Source organism: Anastrepha ludens, chromosome 5 (assembly GCF_028408465.1).
Source record: "Anastrepha ludens isolate Willacy chromosome 5, idAnaLude1.1, whole genome shotgun sequence".
Taxonomy (NCBI): Eukaryota; Metazoa; Arthropoda; class Insecta; order Diptera; family Tephritidae; genus Anastrepha; species Anastrepha ludens.
Window position 1 is genome coordinate 73,494,134 of NC_071501.1, and position 25,355 is coordinate 73,519,488.

The 25,355-nt window shown below is 37.9% G+C and overlaps 1 protein-coding gene across 21 annotated transcripts in view; it reads left to right on the forward strand.

Moving 5' to 3' along the window:
• Positions 1-9,102: 9,102 nt before the first annotated feature.
• LOC128863876 (protein bunched, class 2/F/G isoform-like) overlaps positions 9,103-25,355 on the forward strand; it is a 176,218-nt gene continuing 159,965 nt past the window's right edge. For 14 of the 21 annotated variants that reach the window (XM_054103275.1, XM_054103258.1, XM_054103256.1 and 11 more), the window contains exon 1: positions 9,103-9,226. The gene's annotated coding sequence lies outside the window, so the exon portion shown is untranslated. Of the gene's footprint in view, positions 9,249-9,276; positions 9,740-9,785; positions 10,091-25,355 lie in introns of those variants that run through there. The other 7 variants (XM_054103277.1, XM_054103276.1, XM_054103260.1 and 4 more) reach the window with 6 other exon arrangements.

A 25,355-nucleotide genomic window follows, 5' to 3' on the forward strand; every position in this document is an offset into this window, starting at 1 on the left:
GCCCGTCATACATTAAGTTCCATAGCAGTGGACCCAGAACGGATCCCTGAGGGACCCCTGCTGTCACGATATACTCCCCAGCGCCTTTGTCACTTCTAAACCGCAGTTAACGGTCCGTGAAATAGCTCTCAATTATTCGGATAATATAACTAGGCGACCCTATTTTTGCAAAGATTTTCAGTATACGCTGCCAGATAGCTGTATTAAAAGCGTTTCTAAAGTCTAGGGCTACCACAGCGCAGTACGCTTTCCGCTGCACCATCTCTTGCCTTCAATGGCTTCTGTTGCTAAATCTACCACGCATTTGATGGCATCCACTGTTGAGCGGGATTTCCTGAAGCCAAACTGGTATGTGGATGTGACGTAAGCCATCTGTACCTTTCCATATGTAGAAGTACACGCAAGTGAGGAAAGTTACTGATCGCTATTCACTTGGGAGGGGTCAGGGCGATTCTTCTGCACACGGTTCAAGTAGTTCACAACTTTCCGGATTAGCCCAAGTATCCTCCGCGTAGCTTCCGAACACCCGTACGAGATCGAGCCAACGTGAGGAGGGGAAGCATCCCAGAATAGCTGGTTGTGCGCTTGGTATAGGACTCGCAACGTTTGTTGTGAAAGAGATACTTAGGCACCAAGTACTGTCGTTTACTTCCGTGGACGAACGTCTCACAATAATTCGTATCAAAGCACGATTTTTCAACATATCGCTCGTTTGCGTCCACGCCTAGACGAAAGAGAACGTCGATGCGACCAAAGATTCATTCTATAAGCGCCTGGAACGTTCCTGTAAGGGCTGCCCCCGCCACGACATAAAAATCATGCTTGGCGACTTCAACGCCAAGGTGGGTTCAAAAAAAAAAGCGAGGCCGAAATACAGGAGTGTGATGAGCTTGAGATGCTGGCCAACAGGAACAACGCCCGAAAATTCTACCAGATAGTTCGGTAGCTTGCAGAAGGTTTTAAGACCGGGGCGGTTTCCTGTAAGAACAAAGACGACTATCGGTGACTGACGTCCAGAACATACATACTTAAATTATGGAGGGAAGACTTCTCAAACCTGTTAAATAGTGGCAGCTGGGCATGTCACAGATAATGTGAAGATCCCGATACTCCAACCGTTCACGACGGATTTGTCGTTCCGCTACCCGACCATGACGAGGTGAGAATAGCGATGGCGTGGCTAAAGAACTACAAAGCCGCGGGCACCGATGGACTGGCGGCTGAGCCATTCAAACATGACGGCGAGGAGCTGGTAAGTTGCATGCATCAGCTTCTATGCAAAATATGGTCAGATGAAAGCATGTCTGCCGATTGGAATTTAAGTGTGCTCTGCCCAATCCATAAGAAGGGTATAAAATCCTAGAGAGCGTATTGTGTGAAAAGCTGAAACCGACCGTCAACCAACTGATTGCCCTTATCAGTGTGGCTTTACACCTGGAAAGTCCACCATTTGACCAGATATTCACAATACGCCAAGTCTTGGAAACGACTCTTTACTTTTGCCACACGGCAAGTCTAGCACAACAACAATGTATGCAGCATACAATACTGATTTGTTTGTAAATGGCAATACTTTCATTGTGGCATCCATCTACGTTTTTTGCGGTGTGTCAATCGAACTCTTTGCCACGACAGACACAACGCACTCATTCTGGCAGGCCTATAAGGGGCATTAACACTGTGTTATCGATTATTTTTCAACTATGTAGAGGAGAATCGTCAAAAGGAAAAATTAAGCTGAAATATGCGCCGTCCAGTAGAAGAGGTGAGTAAATATTAGGCGGTTTTTATTTGCCCATCACAAGCTATTAATTTGCTTTAGTTATAATGCGTTCACATACTTTTTCGCGCTTAACTCAAAATCCGTAATTAAAAAGTGCGATTTACCATACAAAATTTCTCTCCCAAAATCTCAGATTATAAAAAAATTCTAGATAATAACAAGACTTTTCGACATACAACCCTGTGTTTTCTGTGTTATCGATAATTATTATTACGAATGTAAGGAGAAACATCAAAATAAAAACTAAATAAAATGGATGCCGGCAAAGATAACAGGTCTGTAAACATAATTCTAATAAAATTTTTGATAAATATTATTAATTATGGATTCATTTTACAGAAAAAAGCGTGTGTCCATAAACGTTTTGTCCTCTTATTACTTATTATAAAATGTAATATATGGGGGGTGCATTGCTGCCATAATTTTTTGCAACCGCAGTAAACGTCGCATACGGATTTCCTCCAACTGTTTATTATTAGCAGGCAATTAATTGCGCAATTAAATCAGCTATTCCTTCTCCTTGTATTTTCTTCATATCGTTAGTAATAATCAAAGAAACCAAATACACCGAAATATTCCACCAAAATAATTTCTATGAAGAAAAACCTCTCAAAGCAGTATTGACAGCTGATTGTCAATTTTCCAGGTAATCTGCCATATGTGAACGAGTAGATTAATTTGGTGCATTTATAGGTGATTAAGGCATATGTGAACATATTTTTAGTCAAATAAAACGAATTTAGCTTCATATTTTCTCTCTTGGCTCAAATGTCATTTTGTTGGCAATGCCGTTAAGAACTGCAAATGCATATATAAGTGTTGATAATACAGTCACATCAATTAAATAACATAGAGAAAAATGCCAAACCAGTTTAAAGTGTCGGCAATGCAGTGAATATGAACAATTTCGATTATTTTTGAGCATACATTTCAACCTAAATTAAACTGTCAACTCTGTTAGAGCGAGCGTTAAGCAGTGGCGTAAAATTTATAATAATGCGAAATAGCCTCAAAGCCAACACAAATTTATTCATTTTATATTTGTATATTTGATAATAGCAAACAAATTTAAACTTGAAAACAGACAACTTAGGTTGCCAAACGAACCTGCTATCGCCACTTTAGCTGCTATTTTCCTAAATTGATGCAGTGCTGGAGCTTTCAATGGAATATTAATTGGGGTACTAAAAATTAGGGGAGCTCGCACACACCCTTAGAGTTTATTAAAATATATCTTAATCATTTACAGCAAAATAAATGTATGGAGGAGGAAGAACAATGTCTGTTCACCATTTCCCCGCTCGCTATCTTTAGGCTCGATTAACTTGACGATAAATTTGCATGCGAAAGCAACAACAAAGTTATTGATTGAGATTCACCGCTGCGGGTATGCCTATAGCGCATTAGGCCGCACTGCCTTACAAGCATATGTAATTTAAGGCGGCTCTCTTCCCGCGCTGCCGACATATGTCCGTTTGTACCAGTTGCTTCATTTATTCGCCACTTGCTAACTCTTGGCGAAAAGAAGAGGCACAATATTTATCCCATCTTTTATTAAGGGAGTATGCAAGTTCGACTAAATTGCTATCTAAATGATGAAATAACCTAAAGCACTGGAGAGAGTCGGCAATGCAGTAACAGGAACCATTTGGATTATAGTTCTGTTCACGTACGCGAAAATTCATAACAATTGTTACAACAACTTGCAACGAAGGGGAAATTGAGAGAACGACCTGACAGTTTACTTCTAGCGGAGATTGCAAATTTTTACTGTATATGTGAATTTTTATTTGTAAGAATTTACCAGGCACACCTTCATACAATAAACAAATAAAAAGGTGAATTTTGGAAAATCTGTAGTGAAAAAGTTTATTTAGCGAGATTTAATGTAAGATAGATAATATTAGAAAAGTATGCAGCAATACTTAGATCGTAGTATAATTTGCAATTTTCTAGCTAAGCTTTTTTGAATTGCGTACCTTGAATATTTTCAACTCTGAGTGTGAAAATTTTCAGATACCTAGAAAATTAGCTGCTGGCAAGTTACTGGATAATTCTTACTGAAGCATACTTTGCAAGCTTAATTGAACTTACAACTTTGTTAAGTGTCAACTTACTAAGTGAACAACGATTTTTTAACAGTTTTTTATAATATTCGAATTGTAATGGCATGAAGGAGGATGGTTCCATGTGTAGAAGTCCACGCAAGTGGGGAAAGTTACTGATCGCCATTCACTTGGGAGTGGCCAGGACGATTCTTCTACATATGGTTCAAGCAGCTCACAACGGCCGGGATTAGCCCACGTATCCTCTGGGTAGCTTCCGAACACCCGTTCGGGAGTGAGCTAAAGTGAGAAGGCGAAACATTCCAGGATAGCTGGTTGTGCGTTGGGTTTGGGACCCGCCACTTAAAAATCGCCCCCAATGAAAACTTTAAAAAAGCCTCGGATGAGACCTCCCTATACTGATGACGACCCCTGCAAACGAACTAAGGACTATGATTTGAGGGCATGCACCTGGAATGTCCGGTCCCTTAATGGGGAGGGTGCCTCTGCCCGGCTGGTTGATGTCCTCGTGAGAGTAAAGGCTGACATCACTGCCATCCAAGAGATGCGATGGACGGGGCAAGGAAAGAAAACCATAGGACCTTGCGACGTCTACTACAGCTGCCATGTAAAGGAGCGCAAATTTGGTGTCGGATTTGTTGTGGGAGAGAGACTTCGTCGCCAAGTACTGTCGTTCACTCCGGTGGACGAGCGTCTCGCAACAATCCGCATCAAAGCCCGTTTTTTTAACATATCGCTAATTTGCGCCCACGCCCCGACGGAAGAGAAGGACGATGCGACCAAAGATTCTTTCTATGAGCGCCTGGAACGTTCTTATGAGCGCTGCCCCCGCCACGACATAAAAATCGTGCTTGGCGACTTCAACGCCAGGGTGGGCAAGGAGGGAATTTTTGGTCCCACAGTCGGAAAATTCAGCCTACACAACGAAACATCCGGTAACGGACAGAGGCTGATCGACTTCGCCGGGGCCCGAAACATGGTAGTCTGCAGCACCAGATTCCAGCATAAAAAGATACACCAAGCTACCTGGCTGTCCCCTGATCGAAAAACACGAAACCAGATCGATCATGTTGTGATAGATGGAAGACACGCTTCTAGTGTATTAGATGTACGTACGATCCGAGGACCCAACATTGACTCGGATCACTACCTTGTTGCAGCCAAACTGCGCACGCGCCTCTGTGCAGCAAAAAACGTGCATCTACCTACGCAAAGAATGTTCGACCTCGAAAAGCTGTAATCACAACAGACAGCCAGAAGATTCGCCACTCGACTCTCACTCCTGCTCTCAGAGAGTACTGCCCAACAAACCGGCATCCACGAACAATGGAGCAACATTTCTCGTTCTCTACGTACCGCCGCCGAAGAAGAAATCGGATTCCGGCGAGCCCGAAAAAACAATTGGTACGACGAGGAATGTCATGCTGCCGCAGAAAGAAAGGATGCCGCCTATAGAGCTACGCTGCGATCGGGCGCAACGCGAGCCATGTGGGATCGCTACAGAGAGCTGAAAAAGGAAGAGAGACGTATTATCCGACAGAAGAAACGAGAGGCCGAAATACGTGAGTGCGAAGAGCTTGAGATGCTGGCCAACAGGAACAACGCCCGAAAATTCTACCAGAAAGTTCGGCGGCTTACAGAAGGTTTTAAGACCGGGGCGTTTTCCTGTAAGAACAAAGACGGCGAACTGGTGACCGACGTACAGAGCAATCTTAAATTATGGAGGGAACACTTCTCGAACCTATTAAACAGTGACAGCTGCGCATGTCACCGAGAAAGTGAAGATCCCGATACCCCAATCGTTGACGACGGAATTGTCGTTCCGCTACCCGATCATGACGAGGTGAGAATAGCGATAACGCGGCTAAAGAACAACAAAGCCGCGGGCGCCGACGGACTGCCGGCTGAGCTATTCAAACATGGCGGCGAGGAGCTGGTAAGGTGCATGCATCAGCTCCTATGCAAAATATGGTCGGATGAAAGCATGCCTGCCGATTGGAATTTAAGTGTGCTCTGCCCAATCCATAAGAAGGGCGATCCTGCAATTTGTGCCAATTACCGCGGGATTAGTCTTCTAAATATCGCCTATAAGGTTCTAGCGAGCGTATTGTGTGAAAGGCTGAAGCCCACCGTCAACCAACTGATTGGACCTTATCAGTGTGGCTTCAGACCTGGAAAGTCTACCATCGACCAAATATTCTCAATACGCCAAATCTTGGAAAAGACCCATGAAAGGAGAATCGACACACACCATCTTTTCGTCGACTTCAAAGCTGCATTCGACAGTACGGAAAGGAGTTACCTGTATGCCGCGATTTCTGAATTTGGTATCCCCGCAAAACTAATACGGCTATGTAAGATGACGTTGCTCAACACCAACAGCGCCGTCAGAATTGGAAAGGACCTCTCCGAGCCGTTTGATACCAAACGAGGTTTCAGACAGGGTGACTCCCTGTCGTGTGACTTCTTTAACCTGATGTTGGAGAGCATCGTGCGAGCCGCAGAACTTAATCGCTCAGGCACAATTTTTTATAAGAGCGTACAATTGCTGGCGTATGCCGATGATATTGACATCATCGGCCTTAACAACCGCGCTGTTAGTTCTGCCTTCTCCAAACTGGATAAAGAGGCAAAGCGAATGGGTCTGGTGGTGAACGAGGACAAAACGAAGTACCTCCTGTCTTCAAACAAACAGTCGGCGCACTCGCGTATCGGCACCCACGTCACTGTTGACAGTTATAATTTTGAGGTTGTAAAAGACTTCGTCTATTTAGGAACCAGCATTAACACCGATAACAATGTCAGCCTTGAAATCCAACGTAGAATCTCTCTTGCCAACAAGTGCTACTTTTGACTAAGTAGGCAATTGAGTAGTAAAGTCCTCTCTCGACGAACAAAACTAACACTCTACAAGACTCTCATCATGCCCGTCCTAACGTATGGCGCAGAAGCTTGGACGATGACAACATCCGATGAAGCGACGCTTGGAGTGCTCGAGAGAAAGATTCTGCGTAAGATTTTTGGACCTTTGCACGTTGGCAACAGCGAATATCGCAGACGATGGAACGATGAGCTGTATGAGCTTTACGACGACATAGACATAGCGCAGCGAATAAAGATCCAGCGGCTACGTTGGCTGGGTCATGTCGTCCGAATGGATACAAACGCTCCGGCTTTGAAAGTATTCGATGCGGTACCAGCTGGTGGTAGCAGAGGAAGAGGGCGGCCTCCTCTGCGTTGGAAAGATCAGGTGGAGAAGGACTTGGCTTCACTTGGTGTGTCCAACTGGCTCCGGTTAGCACGAGAAAGAAACGACTGGCGCGCTTTGTTAAACTCGGCCAAAATCGCGTAAGCGGTTATAGCGCCAATTAAGAAGAAGAAGAATGGCATGAAATTTATTATATGTTTTTCTAAATAGTCCCAAAGCCACCATAAATATATTTATTTTTATACAATTTTGAAAAAAAAAATTTGTCAAACGAACTCACACAATTTAGCAGCTATTTTTCTAAATTCTAACAGTGGAATCCTCTATGTTGTTGAACCTCTATCTTGTTTTTTTTTTGTTTTCTTTTCTTTCAGCTGTCAAAATCTATCCACTATGAATCCATTGTGAACATATTCTAATTTTTCTTTGGCAAATTGGTGCCACTTTTAATAGAAACACCTTTGGAACTGACGATACTCCTAGTTTTATATACAAGCCGAGAAGTCTTTCACAAGCCAATATAAAAGCTTAGGATGATGGTCAAATAAAACGCGTTGAATATAAGCTGTATCTTTTGCATGCAGACTGCAAAAGAATTTTAAGAAATTAGGGGGCAAGCAGACACAAAAAATGGCCTTATTGAAAGCCCTTTACTACATGTAAAAGATCTAATTAATATCATAGCATCGTAATAGCATATACAGATAGTTTCGTTAATCGGGGTTAACGACTTAATTTAAAATTATCTCAGGAATTAAGTGCAATCTAGGCACTGTCGACAAACGACAGTTAATATCTATTGTGAATAAAAGGATCAAAACTGGATGCAATGCAAGTTTACACTAACACGTTCGAAATTGCATTGATTGTTTTGATATTTCGGAGCAGTTCAAGATTATTTTTTTAATAAATAATAATTTTTCAGTATGAGGTAATACCGATATTTGTTGCCTGCGGCCCATATTTTACTGACAAACTTTCTAATGAAGCATAAGCTATCCAATATCACTAACAACCATCTGTCACACTACAATTTTAATCAGATTAACTGCCCCAGCGTCCGGATTAACGGCACCGTCTGTCAATGCCACAAGATAAAAAGTATATACTTTTGTGAATGGGCCCTTGGCTAATCGTCAAACTATTGGATGCACAATTAAAATGAAACTCAATTGAGCAACTGTTTATATAACCGATTTCGAGTATTTTTTGGAGGTTGGATGCTAAGAAGTACGGCTGTAATTAATTACGATTAATTGATCTATCGGATTTCTGCCAACTGCCCATTATTTGCGGCCAGCTGTACTATTAATTGAATTACTGATTTGGTAAATAAAAATTTACCGACATTAATCTAAAACAAATAAAAATGTAAATAAACTTTATACACATCTAATTATCAAGGTTGCATTTAGTCGAACTTACTTCAACAGGGCAAACGGATAGGTTAATTTTAGTATTCTATTTCGACGGCCGCCGCAGCCGAGTGGGTTGGTGCGTGATTACCATTCGGAATTCACAGAGAGAACTTAGGTTCGAATCTCGGTAAAAGCCCAAAATGAGGAAAAACATTTTTCTAATAGCGGTCGCCCCTCGGCAGGCAATGGCAAACCTCCGAGTGTATTTCTGCCATGAAGAAGCTCCTCATAAAAATATCTTCCGTTCGGAGTCGGTTTGAAACTGTAGGTCTCCCCATTTGTGGAACAACAACAAGACGCAGACCACAAATAGGAGGAGGAGCTCGGCCGAACTCCCAAAAAGGGTGCACGCGCCAAATATATGTATGTTTATATATATATTATGAATTCTTTCTAGGAAATACTTTTGAAGTAGCAAACAATTTTGACGGCTTAATTATGCAGCAGAGTTTCAAACCTTTAACATTTATCCATTTCGAACGTCACAAGCACTACTTTAACAACATTATTTATTGATGATGTATGATCAGTGCCATCTACTGGATCAACCGCGAAACAAGATCCCTCAATAATCTGAAATACTCTAATCTTTCCGTTCCTTCTCATATTCATTTGCCTTGTGTATGCTTTTTGACGTTCGTACATTAGTTCGTTCGTTCGCAGTCGTCAGTTATGTTCGTTGTTAAAAGAGTTTTTGCAAATGGTTGTGGATTTACGCATCGCTGAAACAACATTAATTGTGCAAAATAAAGTACGGAAATACGATACGATAAGTAAATACTAATCCACGCTTTCGAAATTGTGTAAAAAGTTTATAATTAAATGTGGTTATCATAGTTTTGCTACGTTTTGCTAGAGCAAAGTGTGTTCCGTTGTGTGTGTGTGCGCATAGCCGCTGCTGCTGAGACGCTGCTGTATGCGCTCTTCGTCCGTTTCGCGCGCTGTTCGTAGATCGCTCGTTCAGCTCGTCTCTACTGCCTCGCTGTGCTCGCTGTCTATTTTACGCTTCCTCTTCATGCCACTATTCGTTGGTTATCCGTTTGTGGCGACTACAGCGAAAACGACGATTACGCAGCGCTGCAGCAACTGTCACAATTTTTTTTTCGTGTGTCATTTCCACTTCGTTGTCGATTCGATTGGCAAAAATGAAATTTTCGCGAAAAATTTCGCTAAATTGCGGTTCAAATATGTGGTGTATAATGGCGTTAATAGCTAAAAAGTATTTAGCATTGTACCAATTAGAGTATGGAAATGTTTTCTAAGTGTATGTCGTGTTTGTAAATGCGTAAAATGTTAAGAAAATTAGTGCAACTAATCGATGTGAATGTGTGTTGCCTGCTGTCTTTGATTATGAACCGAGAAAAGTTCGAAGCTGACAACAGCAGTACTAGTGCTGCGGTAAACGCTGCTGTTTTCTGTTTCGGCTTCTGTTTTTTTTGATTATTTCCGTGCTCATTTCAGCTATTGGAATATGAAAAATGTAGAAAAGTGAAGAAATAAGTAGAAATATCATAAAAAAATGCAATTTTTGCACAACACCGAGTGCACAGCCGTTAAAGTCGCTGCGAGTATATATACAATTTACTACAGATATATCTGTTTACCACAACCAAAAGTACGAGTAGTTATCGTCTTTCATGCGGCTTTTGTTTTGTAAACGAAAAAAGTTGTGAAATTAGTGTTTACCGACAAATATGTGCAAATTACAATTGGAAAACCATTTGGAATTGTCAAAAAGTTGCGTCGATGCCCTTTTTTGTGTTGTTGCCTTACCTTTCGTTTGACGTAAAAGCGAAATGTGAAATAAGGAATAAGTAGAAACGGTAACTTCGGCAATACTTCAACTACAATACCATGCACAGAGCCGTTGAGAAAACTTCAATAGTTCAAGGGTATACTTTTCCGATTTTGAATGAATCAAGCAAATGAAAGCTGAATCTGAATTTATTTTTTATTTACATAATTTTGTGATAAACTGCTGCTATTGATGCGCTGCAGAGGTGATACGCAGCTTCTTATTTCGTTACGAACTTTTGTTTGCCAATAAGTAGGTATACATATAGATTAAAACTAGAGAGTATCAGTAGTTAAAACGAGTGAGATATCTAGCTAAGATGTAATTCGATCGACCATGACCGTCTTTGATATGTATACGCATGCATATGTGCTCAAGACTCGATAGCATGATCTCAATCATTGCACAAATCGAACCATTTTTCAACATAATTGCCAACAAATGTGCCTGCATTCGAACCCTACGAGGATACACCTTAAACCAAAATAATTTCGCATTCCATTCCACTATACTTTTCTCCAGTGTCTTTGTCATCGTAAAATTACAGTGTAAAGGAGCGCCCACTGCAACAGCATTTTTCCGACATCCAAAAAAGAATAAAAAAACATATTTTTCTCCCATTTACTTTTATCACATCTGCGCTTCGCATATTCATTTCTGGTTCGACCTCTATGTTTGGTCGGCTGCTTCGTTGTCATCGTCGCTGTCGTTGTGGTCGTGGTGGCTGCAGTTAAAATGTTGATTCATTTTTTCACTTTCCTTTTGCTTGTTTCACAACTGCCATCAGCAATCATCCTTTCCGGCATGCGGCTCTTTTCGCTGGGAAGTTGCACTACCTCGGCTACTGAGAAGACAATTCCACCATCAATCGTAGCGCCCTGAAATACTAATGTATCTACTTTAAAAAAAATATCATAATGATGAAAATGAAGTTGAATAAATGTAAAAATCTGCAAGTGTTTCCTCTTTTAGTGCATTGTGCACAACAAACTGGAATAATTCTACATTTGCTGTAAATGTCAACAGCCGCTTTACTCTCAGTGCTACCAGATGCTCTGGAATTCGTTAACACTTTGTTATCGATAAATCGTTATCTTGTTTTAGGTGTCGGTTGTTTGTGTTGTTTTATTTTAAATTCAACATCATGATTCATTACTATAATTGTTCCGCTTGACTCATCCCATATTTTAATAATTTCTCGTTTGTGCGCCTGAAATGCCATGCCAAAGCTATTCTTTCAGACAATAATTCTGCTTAAGACTGCACAACAGCTGGAAAATAGCAATGGAAAATTATTTTACAGATATGTATATGAATCTACATAAATAAATGCACAATTTAATTTATTATACAAATAATATTATTTCTACGCTCATATATCAGTTTCCGTTTACACTCATTTCCCCATTTTAAACTGCTTGCACTTACAAGAGTATGTGTGTATGTGCATACAAGTATACAGTCATTAATGCTGAAGACATTTGATTCGAAATCGAAAGTATTTCATGCGATTGCTGCAATGGGAGAGAAAGAATTCCCCTCACACTTCAGTTGCTTTGCAATAAAAAAACAATACTCTTTATATGCACGTACATATATGCCTATATACATATGTATAGTGTGTTCGATGAAAAACGTGGTGTCTATAGTACATATTTGTAAGAATTGTTTGATTGCTTTCGGAAATATGTTTTTTTTTCACAGCCCACATACATATGTACATATTGCATTTAAAACAGCGCTATTTTCCTCGGAGGCACATTATATCCTCTCACCTTTCGAGCTGCCCGTTAAGTCTTTTTTGAACACCCAAATTTGGGGTGTTTTATTAGCAAGGCTGCTTCGAAACGTTTTAGTGGCAAAAATGCCAGTGACTAAAGCAAAAATGATTTTCCCTCAAATAATTTTATTACTTGTTGAACAGACTGTATGATCCACTACTTATACTTATTTTAGTCAGATGTGAGGTTTGTGTGTTATCATCATATTTCTTACTCCTCCGCATTCTTGGACCATTCCGATACAAAGTCATAGAGAAAGTTTAACTGTCATTTATCAGAGTCGTGCACATACTTACTATTCTTATATGCGTAATGCACATTTTAGTGCACATAAGCTGACTTCGGGCTATTTATGTATATTTGAAGTGCATCCATTGAATAGAAAAATAATGTAAAGAAGAAAATTAAGCTTGAACTCGTTAGCCAGTCAGCTGTCTGTGTCCTTTGTAGAAAGTCATGATAGAGAATTTTCAAGATTTCATTTCTCTGACAACAATCCAGGGGGCAATATTATCAAATGATTTTCTACAATGTTCAATTCGTAGGAGAACCGGATTTATTTTAAAAAAAATTTAAGTATCCCTACTCGCAAATACACGATTTTACTTTTTCAGTACAGGGGCACCAGTTTAATTGTAAGCCTTTTATGCGAATTACTTTTAAGTAAATATATGAAATAGAAACTAAAGTCACTTCTGTGAAGATCTCTGAAGTTAGAAAAATAAAGGAAGTTTCAAAATTTAGGCGTCTGGAAAGAAATTTCCGAGCAGCCAATAAATATGTGTTAGCACACTACATCGTTTCTGAATAATGCGCTAGTCATTTGAGTTGTACTAGTTCTGTAGTAGGAACCGGATTCGCCCTAATTTACTTTACTTTGTTCAAAAGTAACTGGTTTGATCGCAAACTAGTTCGTTTCATAGCTCAAGTAGCTATTTATCTAATTTTAGTGTTAGTAACTGGACCCACGAAATATGAAGTGCTAGCTTTAGTAGATCAAAAATCAAGCTCAATTTGGATCGAGAATAAAAAATTCGGATGAGTTGGAAAAGAACTAGAACATAATTATATAACGTGTAAAACATTTTTTTGTCAACGAAAGAGCAAAACCGATTTTTGTCTTTGGTAAAAAGAGCAAGAGTAAACAAAATACCAAATGTAAACATATAAATGATATAAAATAATATTGCATTATAATTGTCTTTTGGTTAATAAATATAGTAAAATGAGTATAATTCAGGAAAAGCATTATTAGCATAATTAATTTATTTATTTAAAGAAGTAAAGAAAACATAATTTCAAGTTGATCACTAAATCTATAAATAATAATAAAAATATATGGAAATTCAATTACAAACTTACATCTAATTAAAATATACAAGCTTACCTCTAACTAACTAAAAGATAAGAGTTCATTAGTACAGAAAATTCTTTCTCAGAAAATGAGAAATCTAGCACGTTAGAGGTAGAGATCTCATTAAAATCACCTATTGGGCACTCGCATCTGGCCAGACTCGCCTTTTCATTTTTAGCATATTTCTGAATTGAATTTAACAGCTTTAGCTTTAGCTTTCTAAAATTTAAGTTTCTACCGATTTATGGATATAACCTTTTAAAAAGGATCCTCGAACAGGACGAAAAAGTGGCCAGACACGGGCGCTCCAACAAAGGTTTTAAGATGTCCAACGGGTTAAATAATAAAAAAATTAATCACCAAAACAAATTTTTGTCAGATCCCTAGTTTCTGTGACTGTTCGTATTTTCAGAAATGGTATTTAAATGCTAAAATAATCTCCGCTTAAATTCATATTTTTAAACACGTCTTCAAAACTTTTTTAAGAATATTTCTATTCTTCTTACTTTTTAAAGGCAGCACTTCCAAAATTGTTTAGTTGCCTTACTCACCTGTTGCAACGCACAGATATTTCGGTCTATTTGTTGTACTCGTATGGGTATATAACTAAACAACAAAGCAGTCATGAATCATTTTATCTTGAAGGGGGAAAAGTGGCAGCAAATCAGTTTTCGGATCGCAGATGAGGGTAAGGTGTAGTGAAGATTGCCAATCACGCAGCCTTTTAGTGTGCATGTTCACACAGCTACGGCCAACTAATTAACAACGACGTGCTGGTGGTTACTTCTGTTATTCAGTTCAAGTGCTACACATACAAAAAAAGTATCTGTTAGTCTTTTTTGGATGTATTTATATAAAAGATGATGTGCGTTTGTGTGTTTCGTAAGAAATCTGAAGCGATTGATGAAATTTTGGTGCATTATTTCTGGCATACGGAATGTTTTATAGATTTACTTGAGTCCGCTAGGTGGAGTTGGGGTCGAAATATTTGTAACAAACGTGTTTATAGTCCGATTTGGATCATATTCAAAACGCATGTCACTTCTACAGTGTTGTGAATAATTTTAAACTCAATGAATTCTTTTTAGTCTTAAAGCATTTACATGTATAGATTTTTTTGATAAATAATTGATATGCCTGTAAAGGATATTTACACTGATTAGGAGTTGTTATTCAATAGCAATTTTCCGGTATTTAAGCAAAACAGTGAATTTGCAAATGTCTCGAATAATTATAAATTCAAGCAGTAGTTGCACTCAGTACCGGTAATGTTTTTTTTTTTGTGAGGTGTGTTTTTTATTGATATTGTTAATCATATATTAATCATTCCCTTATAATAAATGAAAAGCTTAATACCATCAGCTAGTTTTTTTTTCTGGTTACCAATTTCAAATTTCCAATTTAGTTCAGTCTGTATTGTTAGTTTTACACTTTTTCGGCACGGTGGTCTGAAACATGTATCATGCCATGTAGAAAGTAATTGATAGACATTAAAAACTGTTTGAAAAATATTGCGAAATTAATAACTCACAGTGCTCGTTTAAGAACTTTTGAGTCAGGCGTGAAAACTACATTCAGACTAGAAACACAGAACGCTCTTCCAAAATTTCTCTGACATAAAAACGTGCTGCATTTAGAGAATTGTATGCCACTGGAGCTTCTTCATCTAAAGCAATAAGCAGAATTCCTAAGAGCCTAAGAGAAAGAGCAGTGTCTTCTGGAAACCCTACATACATATATAAAAAGTGCATTTCTAACCTACCTTTAAAATCAAAACATCAAGTCATAAATTTGAAAAACCCTTTGGAACATACGTGACCTGAAATCATCAGCAATGAAATAAACCCAATTTGGATGGCCCAGATGGATATCGGTACTACTGGCAAGATCTACAGAAAGAGAAGCAGAAAACGAACAACGGGGCGAACAACGTTTTTGAAGGAAACCGAACCACTGTATTATTATTAATAATAATACTGCAACAATTAATAATAATACTGATGCGAAAAATGTCCGCAATTTCCGTTTGTGAGAAAACCGACTGATTGAAAGCATTTTTCGAGAAAGCCTCTGACCAGAATGAAATTGATAAAAACGATTAGTGTTCACAAGAAAACACCGTCAGTAATATTAAAAAATGGAAAAGAGTGCTCTTCGGCTGAAGCGACTGATAATATTACGTTTAAAGGTGCTTAACTATGGCCTATCAACTCGTTATTCTTAACACCCGTCCCTCGCTGGGTCGCCCAGTGATGATAGTGGCCGAAGGAAATATCAAAAAGTCGAAAATTTATCAGTGAGACAAAATCAAATATTTTAATTACGGAACAATTGCGGATAAACGAAAAACGAATTGAAGAAATTTTAATAAAAAATTTAACAGTACAAAATTGGCGCTCACACCCTTTTTTGGTGCTTGACCGAGCCCCTTTTCCTATTTGTGGAGTGCGTATTGATGTTAGTGCGCAAATTGAGGAACCTTCACTTTTAAGTCGACTCTAAACGGCAGACATTTTTTATGAGGAGCTTTTTCATGGCAAGGAAACTTGAGCCTACGCACTTCCTCACGCAATAACTTTTTCGACAACGGCAGCTGTATATACTGGTCAAATAATGCTCCATTATTATAAAGATAACAGCATTATAATGACCCGAAATAAACAAAAAATGTATGGAAGAAAGTAGTCCCGGCTTGAACGCCATTGAGTCTCTTTTGGAGCGTTTGAAGTGAAAAGAATCAGAGGAAGAGGGAGAACGGCTGTAAAAAAATTAATTGTGTCGACATTCCACAGGTGTACAGCAGTGTTTCAGAATAATGGGCGAGCAACAAAATGTTAACTCTATAAAAAAAAAAAATTGCTTTTGTTTAATAAAATCATAGCGTTGTTAGTCGAAAGTATAAAGTAGTAGAAAAAGCAGTACAAATTTAAATATATTCACAAAGCGTAGGAAATCGTCAAATTTCTTCGAAAGAGCAACACTCAAAAACTACTCCACCATTTCACATTTCTTACCCCCCCCCCTATGGAAAGCCTATGGGCCGTGGAAGGTTGGGGTGTATTTTGGCTGGATTCACCACCTGTTTTTATTAAAAAATAAATATATTAATTATATTAAAAAATAGACATAAGTATTAAGACATGAGTGTCAAGACAAACATTTTTGAAGAAAAGTTTATTCAAAAAACAGCGCTGTCACCTGAATTTTATTGCAAAGTAGCAATTTATCACAAATCTGAGTTGAATAGTAGAATTTAGTTATCAAATAAAAGGATTTTGAACACATTTCAATAGAAAATATATTTTTTGCTGGTGTTGCCACCTGGTTTTTTGTGTGGATATTAAGAAATTGATTGGAAAAATTCATAAATTGTAAAAAAATATTTATATATACAGGCATTAAAAAATACTTAAGAACAATACGCAGTTCCCTCCATTTGAAATTTTTTTTAAATAAAATTAGTTAAATGATTTAGGTTTTATTTTATAAAATTTAAAATGTTTTCAATCTGTTTGTCTTTTTGTCTAAGACAAGCATACATTTTTTTAATTCATGTGCAAAAGTTACTACAATGCGAAACTACTTTGAGAAAAATACTTAAGAACGAAGCAAAATAATAGTCAAATTAAAAAAAAAAAAAAGAAAATTTTACATTATCATTTTGTTGGAAAACCTTTTTGATTTATTACTGCTGGTCAGCGCCTTTGCATTGATAAACCACTACAACGTTCAACAGGAATGGATTCCCATGCTGCCTTGGCCTTTTCAAATAACTGATTCAAATTGCGATATTCTGCGCACAGAATGCATGTTTTACGTTGGTTCAAAAGTTGTTCTATTGGATTCCGGCACTCAACGATGCCCAACCCAAAACAGTGATCGAATTGTCTTCAAACAACTTTTTTGCAACACAAAAAATGTGTTTCGAATCATTGTTTTATTGAAATTTCCAAATCAGCGTTAAATTTGCCTTCATGTAAGGTAGCATTACATTAGATTTTGAAGTATCTGAACGTACTTGACCGCATCCATATTACCCTCGATACGATAAATTGGCCCAACACCATACCACGAAAAGCAGCCCCACACCATTATTCAGCCTTCCCCGTGCTTTATGATTGGTAAAATGAACTTGGGATCGAATGCTGGACGGTTTGGCCTCCGCACGTACTTCCTACAATCTGAACTAACTATATTTATTTTCGTTTCATCGCTGAATAAAATATAACGTCACTGATTTTGAGTTCCGGATTTGTTCTCTCGAGCAAACTCAACTCGGCGATGCTGTTACCAATGGGATCTTCCGTGCCAGTTGGCCGTGAAGACCTGCATCGATGTGCAACTGTTCTTTTCGTTATTGGATTTTCCAGATTAACAAAAATTACTCGATTGATGTCAGCTACACTGTTCATGGAATCTTGTTTTGACAATCTAACGATCACTTTATCAATCTGGGAACGATTTCTGCTATTTTATACTTTCAAAAGAGTGAAACAAAAAACCACGTTTTTTGAACGTTTAATTGGGTTGAAATAGCACTGTAGGATAATCCGATCTTTTGTAACTCTATGATTGCTTTTCGTAGATCTGCTATGCAATTTTTCCCTTTCGATATTATTTAATCGTTTCAACATTAGCTATAGCCATGGTGAAAAAATGTTTAGATGTGTGATCTTAAATAAACCGATATTCGGCTTTGAGCGAATTCGACAAAATCATCTGATGGGATCATCTTGGGATCTGTTTACAAAAAACTGAGATTGTGTTGGTAATATACGAAAAAATCAACCAATGACCTTCGTTGGGATGAATACAAGTGAAATTATCGTGCAGAACTCGGCTCCCGGATCTCCCAAGGGACGTGGTAGCCGAAGTTCCCCACACGATGTTCGTTATCACCATAGTTACAGAGCAAACCTTGGCTATAACGCATCAATATGTTTAAAGTATGTTGCCATCTAATTTAAAACAAAAACTTAAAAAATGTAGTTATTAACATAATTTTATTAGAAGTTAGGATGTGGGTATCAAAAATTAATTAAATTATTTGTGTATGGCGTCGCCACATAATTCTTAAGACGAAAATAGTAAATAACAGTGCAGATGAATTAAGTATTAGGATGGGGGTATCACACAAATTATGGTAGAGAACGTGTCAATTAAAAGGAGTTTTTCGAATGGCATTACCACTTAGTTTTCAATTCAGAAAGTATTGGGATTGCTTTATAAAACATGCCAGAAATGTAGAGTTATTATGAAACAAGTTTCTATACTGCTGCGTTCTAATTAGTTGGCTGAAGCTGTATGTGTATAAATATCTACATATGTAGGTGCACTTACACAGGTATGCACAAATTTTTTCTCAAAAAGGGTTCCGCAGTGTTACTTGCTCCATATGATTGCAATTAATGCAAATAAACCAATCGCAGATTTATTTTTGTTTAGAAATTTGAAGCAACTTGAAATAATTGTCGTTTTTGTTCTTTTATTTTATTTATTGTATTATTTTTTGTATTTCGCATTTTGCTATTTCTATGTTTTCCATTTTCACTCTTATATCGCCTACATGCCACGATTCTCATATTTGTTTGCCGCAGCAGAAAAATGAGGAGGAAGTGCATATGCGCGTATATTTAAAGCGAAGCAACAACTAAAAATATACGAATAGTTGTTGTACATCCTATACGATTTCTCGTATGCAGAGAATTTATTAGTTTTGCAATGTTTATGTCTGCACATTTGCTAGAAACGTGTGACAACTCTAAAAGTTTGCCAACGACAAAATTCGACTATAAACACAAAGAAACACAAGCCCAACTACAAGTACAAAAGTACGAGTAGTGGGGAGACGAATGTGAGTACATATTATTTTTGAGATAAATGACGGCAAGTCGGCGGCTGTTGGCCATAGCGGCAACTACCCAAGGCAAAGACTGCGTTAACGCCGCACAGCATAGATGTTACATAGTATGCAGTAGGAAAAAAAGCCAAAAAGCAATTTCTATTCAAACATTACTTGCTCGTATTTTCTCGCTGCCGGCTGCCCACCACCGCTTGACAACAGAGAGCGCATACTAAAGCCTCGCTGCTGTCAGCAGCAGTGGCAGAGACAATAGCGGCGCGTGAGCAATATTGTTTGTCGTTTTTCTACATGGAGTGCTCGTCCGTCGCCTTGCATATGTATGTCTACATATACACTCTCTCCATATCAGCTGGTAGGCCTTTGTCAACCATCGGGTATCGGTGGAACGGCTGTATTTACGGACAGCAGCGGCAGCAGTTTCGATCTATATTATGTTTAGCAGACGTCACAAACGTCACGTCGGCACGAAGGAGTTGGTTTGGAGGGCTTGCCTGTTGGCTGTACAATTTTCGGCAGTGTTCCTTGTTATTTGTGGCTCTGTAGCAAATGTTGGTGGACTCAATTGCTTTAAGTTATATTCAATGTCTATTTCATTTTCGTTTTGTTTGAGTTTTGTTAAAATATTTGTGTGCGAAAGTATCTAAATTTTTACCTCTCTAAACCATTGCTGTATTTTCGACTTTATCGACTTTCTTTCCACTTTTCGCACTTAACATTTTTTACGTGCATTTGCTGTTCAACTATTTGGCATTCTTCTTATCGCGTTTTATTCTGCTGGCTGTGCTACTGATTTCGTTTTATCTACACTTCTCTTGTGTTCGGTATTTCCAACCGAAATTAATTAATTGACGATTTCGCAGAACCAACAATTTATGCAAGAAACTTTTCTTCCTTTCGTTAAATTTTTTTTGTTAGAATTTCTTTTACTACGCTGCTATCGCCTCCTTTTTCCAATTTGCAACATTTTCAAATTATTCGCTGAAATAAACAATCCGAAATCAACTTATTATTCTAGTGCTTTGTCACTATGTTGTTATTTGTTCTTTCTTCTCTTCTTCTGATTTATACTTGGCCATTGCACTCTATGTCATTGGTGACAAGACACAGAAATAATCCGAAAGAGTAAATTAAAAATTGTCAAAAAATAACCAAATCAAAAGCAAAAAAAAGCAAAACAAAACCAAAAACGTTACAAAAGCAAAACTGGCAATTGTTATTAAGTGACTCATTTCCGAAGGTGTAGTTACAACAAATGAGTGATTACAATTCACTTGCCCATTAGGGTAACACATTTCTGTAAGCAAAACATTTTTTAAAAATAATGTTACGTTTCCTTGAGTCAAAGGCGCATTTGATCAAAAACCCCAAAACTGGAAAAAGTTTTTAACCCTTCGCGTAAATTTGACGTATCGAACGTCATTTATATAATCAGATTCGCACATGACGTTTGAATACGTCATTGAAATGGAGGGAATATTTAGAGTAATTTGTATCAATTGCAACAGAACGAATAATTTCAGTGTAGTGAGAAAAATTGGGCGTATTTTCCCTGAATATATTCCATCAACTGTATCAATGCAACGCCCTCAGAAAAGGTGCCGCGTTTGTGTTAAAGACAAAATTGGGAAGCACACTACCTGACAATGCAAATACTGCAACGTACCGCTGCATTTACCTACCTGTTTTGAAAAATGTCACACGCTTCAAAATTATTAATAATTTTCAGAATTTCCAAAGGATTAAGGGAATATCCTAAATATGGTGGTTCTAATATAATACCATGAGCATATGTCCTGCCTCGATGTATTTCTTAAGAGGATCCCTTCAAATCGATTTTTTCACTACTGACAGCTAGGCGTCACATCTTTGAAAATAATCATCCGAATGAGCCGGGAATTCAAAGATCGGTGAAAAAAATTTAAGAAATACAAAAAATGTTGGCAGACAAAAACTATACCTTCTGTTGAGAATATTACTGCTTTAACGCGAAGTGTCGCTGAACAATCTTCAACGTCGATATCTCGACGTTCTAAGCAATTAGACGGATGGCTGACCGATTGTTTTGGCATCTAAATGTTGTCATTTCTCACCTATAATTGTTAAGAACCGTATTTTTTGGAATCTGGAAGAATCTACATTTTTACGTTTTACAACTAGGCGTGTATTTTTAAAATACCCTTTGTATGAGAGAATATACACAGAAAGTTAGATAGTAATTCTCTGTTTCCATAGATGCAAAGCTAAAAGCAGACGAGCGTCAAGTAGTTGCGATGCGATCGAAAACTTTAAAGTTCGTTTTCTCGCCTTTCATTTTCATGATTTTTCTGTGTTGGAAGGCGTAATTAACTTCTTGCGCTAGAAAGACGTGCAATGCACGTCGACTCATCTGCTCTAGACTGGCAATGACGTACAATATATACCTGCTACATTAACTGAAAAAAGTATGTTGTTTATTTCGGAAAGCAAAACAAATTCCAAATTTTAGGAAATATTCATTTGCAAAATTTTTGGCTGGACATTACAGAAGAAATTCTACAAAATATTAATATTCATAGATATCACCACGTGGAAGGGTTTCTTTAGATAACAAACCATTGCGTTTGCAGGCAAAATAGTGGGGAAATTTCGCAAGAAAAATTCTCCCTACTCCCTCAACGAAGATGTCAGGTATGCGAAATAGAAAAACGCAGTGAAACTGTATGGGATTGTAAGAGACGCCTTGTTGCACTGCACATTCCTGGTTGTTTTGTACAAAATTATTAATAGAATTCTGTAAAATCGTTTGTTCTGTACAAAATTATTAATAAAATTCTATAAAATATTATTAATTTTATTTATATTCATTCAAATATTGTGACTATATTCATTCTGTTTAACATACTCTGCCAAAAGCTTTAATAGAAATCATTTTAAGCAAGAGCTCGTCATAAACTGATTTTCACGATACAATCACCGGCTTTTAGAAATTAATTTGCAGCGCCAAAGTTTAGGAAAAAAGTTATGCATCTTTTGGCAATCCAGCGCTGCCACTTTCTACAAATTTACATACAAACTAAATGTTATGAGATATTTTAACTGATTTTTTTTTTAACTTTCAAATATAAATTTAAATTAGAGCTCCAGAAACCCGGTTATCGAATTTTATTTATCAGCATTTATTTAGTTTTTCAACGACTGTATAAATAATTTGAAAAATCTCGATATACTCCAGCGCTCGCTCGAAAGTTTTCGCGTAATGCGTTTCGAATAGAATTCTGCTGGCGGGTCGTGGCAGCCGAAGTTACTTTCAAAGTTTTGCTGCGGGCCAAACGTGTTAATCTATCATCCTTGGGTGTGAGCACTCGTTGCTCATCAGTACCAAATCAATGTTTTTCAAGACCGGTTTTTAAAAAATGCTATGTACTATATACTACTAATGTACTTCTAATAGTGTAAAAAACTAAATTTGGAGAGGGGAAAATTTTCTGTTGGAGGGAGCAAGACCCTGCAATTGGAGACATTGCTTCAAATTTAAAAAGAAGCAAAATTGGGGTTGTGCATTATCTCCATTGGAAAGAAAATTACAAGCAAGAAAAACGAAAAAAAATAAAACTTAATGCTAGCAATAGTTCTGGTGAAATTAAACACCCGCTTAACCTAGAAGTGACAAAGCGCCGTGTGGAATACATATTGAAAGCGGATTCTAATCAAGAACGCCAAATAGAATACGAGTACCCAAACCTAAGATAAACACACGACAGAAATAGGCCACATATACATTTGCAGAGAAGTATACCAATTGCGGAAAAATTAATGGAAAAGAGTTAGAAAACCCTGTTCCATATTTAATGACAATTGAACCCAGAACTCACTGCTACGTACTAGATTAACACGGGCACTGTTATTTCACATTTTATTGTGCTAACTTAATTTAAATGACTGACATCGAAAATGGTGGGTCCACCCTAATATAATTCAACTAATCGCCTTCATGATTTAATTCCGTTTTTTTGTGCTTGCTTGGCATTTATCTGTTTACGCGCTATTATCATGCCAAAAAAATTGCATACAAATTATGCGAGTGTTTCTGTTATATTTCCCCCCCCTCGGTTGTTATCTTCCTCTGCGCAATCTTTTTTATTTCTTTATTTTTATCATAGTCTTTTTCGAGTTAGTAGCCGAGAAGAATGCCAATTTGTACAGACAACAATTATTGCTCATTGCTCATCACTTGGCAAGACAACGTTCGCTCACAAACACCCAAACATTCATACCAAATGACAACGCACTGCAACCGCATCATCAGGAAGCAACAACACTTTAGCACCGTCACCACCTTCAACTTGCTGTTGCTACTTGCCACCTTAGAATAGTTGGCTCACCGAGTTGCAAACTCCATACACCACACCACCCCACTCGCAAGTTGGTATTCTACACTTTGTTCGTTCATGTGGGTTTGTGTTTATATTCAGCAACAGCAACAGGAAATCGCAAACTTTTTCTTTTGCTTTCTATCGATTTTCTCTCGTTACTTTATTGGTTGTGAAAACCGCACTGCTGCACTACTGTTGTGTTCATCCATTGCCTCCATTCGTTGTTTTCTGCTCTTCCTTTCTTAACTGGTATCTCTTCGTAGTGTTGATGTACCGCAATGGTCGATTGCTCTTGTTCTTTTTACTTTTTCCACTTGTTGTTTTTATTATTTATGGATCTTTCTTAGTGCAATATTCATATGTACATATGTATGTAAATTGATTTAGTTGGTTTTTCTTCGGCCGTTGCAATGTCAAAATGCATTGCTTTCATAGTCTGTATATATTAGACTAGCCAACAAAAAAAAATTGATGCGCCCCTTAAATTTTTTGTTTTATTGCTAAAAAATGAGACGCCTAGTAACAGTATCTTTTTATGCTACTCCATATGAAAAAAATTATAAGGCACAATTTCTTAAGGCCGGCGGGCCAATTAGATGTCCTAAATTCAGTAGTTTTCGCGAAGCGTTGTAGGATGAGAAAAAAAACAATTAGCCAAATGAAGTTTTGGGGATAGTTTAATATATATTTGAACTAAAAAAAAAAATGTGTACAATCTCCAACAATCTATTGTAAGCCGAGTTATCAATAGATTCCCAGAGCGCCTTGCCACTGAAGTATCCAACTTCTGTACAAGATACAACTTGCAATTTTCATCTGAAAAAAAAAAAAAAGATTATTAATTTTGATGTAATTATCTTCGAAGTGAACTAAGAAAATTGGGAGAAACACGTAAAATTCGAATTTTTGGGGAAGGTAGAAAAAAAAGTGGTTTTTCAAGGAAAAAAAACTCTTCAACTGGGTAAAAAAGTCGCTTAAAAAAAGTTTTTGGATGTTTTTTTTAGTTCACATAGAAGAGAAAACAACAATGCGTTATCATTTTGAATGAAATGGATAGCTCGTTTAGTTTTTTTGCAATCGTGTACATAAATTAGGTAAAATCGTGAAAATGAAAAGCCGAGAAAACGCGTTTCAAACTACAACAATAAGCGCACGGTTGCTCGACGCCGCACTACGCTCGGCTCTGTAGCTCTGCAAATACTTGGAATTTAACTCTGAAAATTTGTGTCTCATGTTCTTGAATATCTAAGCTATTGATTTCAGGAAAAATCGATTTTTTTGACCTTTTAATTGGCCCGCCGGCCTTAACAACAAACTCATAACCCTCTCCAAGCATAATCTGAGAGACTGCGAAGTCACCTGCACATGATCGGAGTTTGGGCGGACTCTTACCGTTTCTGCGACCAATCCCAGGAGACTCCAATGTACCTTCTCCTGGAATGCAGCGCTATAGCGCGGAGAAGGTTGAAACATCTTGGCCAACTGCTGCCAGAGGAAAGGCACATACACTCAATTCAACCCAGCTCTATGCTGAGTTTAATAAGGGAACTGGGCTTGGATGAGGTACTGTGATGAGTAGAGGGCGTAAAAGACGCATGAGGTCGAAGTGCAAACCTCATTCATATATGTATCTATCTAACAACACCCCTGTTAGTTCTGCCTAAGTTTTGCTTCTAAAGAACAAAAGCGAATGGATCTGGTGGTGAACGAGGACAAGACGAAGTACCTCTCATAT